At 52.9% G+C, this 2,958-nt stretch overlaps 1 protein-coding gene across 1 annotated transcript in view; it reads left to right on the top strand.

Moving 5' to 3' along the window:
• Nucleotides 1-2,820: 2,820 nt before the first annotated feature.
• ZNF517 (zinc finger protein 517) overlaps nt 2,821-2,958 on the top strand; it is a 7,211-nt gene continuing 7,073 nt past the window's right edge. Inside the window, exon 1 of the mRNA XM_023508334.1 lies at nt 2,821-2,840. The gene's annotated coding sequence lies outside the window, so the exon portion shown is untranslated. The remainder of the gene's footprint in view (nt 2,841-2,958) is intronic.

A 2,958-nucleotide genomic window follows, 5' to 3' on the forward strand; every position in this document is an offset into this window, starting at 1 on the left:
AAAAAAAAAAAAGTTTGAGGATCCCTGCTATGAGGTATGATGATGCAGGCACTCTTCCCAGGGAAAAAGAATGGTAAGGGAGGTAGGAAGGAAGGATTTATAGTAGCAATACACATATACATAAATGTGTTGAAAGGCTCTCTCTCTCTATATATATATATTCATGTATACAAACATACATTGTACATATTTTATTCTCTGTAACTATCCTGAAAAGTATTTCATTCTCTTTCGATTTTAAGTACCTTGTGGTGTTCTACATGAATTGCTCTTTAACCCAACAGTTATTCAATAGGGTGCTATCTAGTTTCCAAAAATACAGGATTTAAGGCTGGGCATGGTGGCTCACGCCAGTAATCCTAGTACTCTAGAAGGTAGGGGGGGATGGATCGCCTGAGCCAGACCCAGACCCCCGTCTCTAAAATTAGCCGGGCGCCTGTAGTCCCAGTTACGAGGCAGGAGGGTCGCTTAAGCCCAAGAATTTGACGTTGCTGTGAGCTGTGACACGACAGCAATCTACTGAGGGCGACAAAGTGAGACTCTGTCTCAAAAACAAAAAAGAATCTTGAGTTTTATTTGTTGTGTTGATCCCAGCGTAGATCACATCTTCAAGCCTATCTTAAAGTCGTCTGCTAGTGTGCGAAGCACCTCTTCAAAAGCACTCTAAGCGACCGGCACAGAACCAGAAAGCAGCTCCCCGGGCCTCAGCAGCTCTCGCGATAGCTGTGCCCGAGAGTGCCCAGCCTTCAGCTCGCCGCCGAGGTTGCTTGGTCCTCCAAGCTTACCAGAGCGGCGTCGCAGCCCGTTTCCGGGGGCGGGCCGGAATCAGGGGTGTTGTTCGCCCGGCGCCCTGTGGTCCGCTCGGTGCTGTCCCGGGCTGCTGGCCTGGGTGAGTCGGTCCCGCCCGTGGGGCGAGGTCTGGGGAGGGGCTGGGTCCTCCGATTCCTGCCCTACTGAGGCTGTGGCCCGTGCAGAAGCTTCGCGGAGCACGGCGTGATCCACCGCCCGCGCCGCCGCCTCCGCTTCTCCTGCGATCTGGACCTTGCGGAGTCCTAGTCCCTCTCGGTTGCGATGGGAGGCGTGCGAAGCGGCTCCCCGCACCCTGCATCCCAGAGTCGGGGTATTGCGCAGAGCCGAGGCTACACCGTAGGGAGGCCTGGCGATGTGGGGGCTTTCCCTAGGCGGATCCCTCTGGGTCTGAGTTTTCGCACCCCTCGGACTCAAGCCGTCAGGCGTCTGAGCGAGCTTTCGCGGGAATGGCAGGCGCTGGCTGCAGGATGCCACCTCCCCTGTGCGCTTTGTCCTACGCACGCTTTTTTCCCAGCAGGCACCCTTTTCCTCCCACACTTTACCCTGTGTAGCTTTTCCCACTCGCAGGCTTAAGATATTAAGCTTTTTGTAAAGGACACCACTGTGTCCAGAGGACTCTTTTAGTGCTGGAGAGACTGCAGTAAATAGGCAGCGTCTCTCATCTCACGCAGCGTATATTCTTTTTTTTGGCTGGGGCCGGGTTTGGACCCACCACCTCCGGTATATGGGGCCGGCGCCCTACTCCTTTGAGCCCAGGCGCCGCCCAGGAGCATGTATTCGAATAGAGGCAGTAAGCAAAATTAAAAAAAAATTCTTTTTGCCACAGGGGCTCACTGTTGTCCTGGGTAGAGTTCCGTGGCGTCACAGTTTACACTGGCAGGGGTCCTCAAACTTTTTAAACAGGGGGCCAGTTCACTGACCCTCAGACCGTTGGAGGGCCGAACTGCGAGCCCGGGAGTAGTCAGCTGCTAAGCGGTACAGGCAGCGGCGGCAAAAACACCCGGCAGGCGGGATAAATGTCCTCGGTGGGCCATAGTTCGAGGACCCCTGGCTTACAGCAACCTCAAACTTCTGGGTTCAAGCGATCCTGTTGCCTCAGCCTCCCAGGTAGCTGGGGCTGCAGGTGCCCACAACTCCTGGCTAGTTTTTCTGTTTTTAGTAGAGACAGTCTGGTTCTTGCTCAGGATGGTCTCCAATTCCTGAGCACAAGACATTCTCCTCCCTCAGCCTCCCAGAGTGCTAGTATTACAGATGTGAACCACCACTCCTGGCCAAGAAAATAATGTGGGTTTTTTGTTTTTGTTTTTGCTTTTTTTGTTCTAGAGAGTCCCACTTTATTGCCCTGGGGAATGTGCCTTGCTGTCATTAACTCACATCAACCTCAAACTCTTGGGTTCAAACGATCCTCTTGCCTCAGCCTCCCAGGTAGCTGGGACTACAGGGGCTGGCTAAGGAAAATAATGGTTTTTTTGTTTGTTTTTGTACTGACAGAGTCTCCCTCTATTACCCTCAGTAAGGTGCTGTGGTATCACAGCTCACAGCAACCTACAACTCCTGGGCTTAGGCAATTCTATTGCCTCAGCCTCCTGAGTAGCCAGGACAATAAGAGCTTGCCACAATGCCCAGCTGTTTTTTTGTTGCAATGGCAGGGACTGGGTTTGAACTCACTACCCTCCGTATATGGGACCATGTCTTACCCACTGAGCCACAGATACCACCCCGCCTGGCTATTCTCTTGTTGCAGTTTGGCCAGGCCGGTTCCAACCCGCTACCCTTGGTATATGGGGCAGGTGCCCTACCCATCGAGCCACAGGCACTGCCCTATAAGTCCGGCCTTAACCATAGCCCTTCATACCCTAATCTGTCCGAAGGGCTCTGGTGCCAGATGTCAGCTCACAGCATTGTAACCAAGCAACCAGCCTGTTTCTTTTCTTTTCTTTTTTTTTTTTCGAGACAGAGCCTCAAGCTGTCCCCCTGGGTAGAGTGCGGTGGCATCACAACTCACAGCAACCTCCAACTCCTGGGCTCAAGTGAGTCTCCTGCCTCAGCCTCCCAAATAGCTGGGACCACAGACGCCCACCACAACGTCTGACTATTTTTTGGCTGCAGCCGTCATTATTGTTTGGTGAGCCTAGGCTGGATTCGAAC

This window comes from Otolemur garnettii, unplaced genomic scaffold, assembly GCF_000181295.1.
Source record: "Otolemur garnettii isolate 467f Iridium unplaced genomic scaffold, OtoGar3 scaffold00245, whole genome shotgun sequence".
Classification (NCBI taxonomy): Eukaryota; Metazoa; Chordata; class Mammalia; order Primates; family Galagidae; genus Otolemur; species Otolemur garnettii.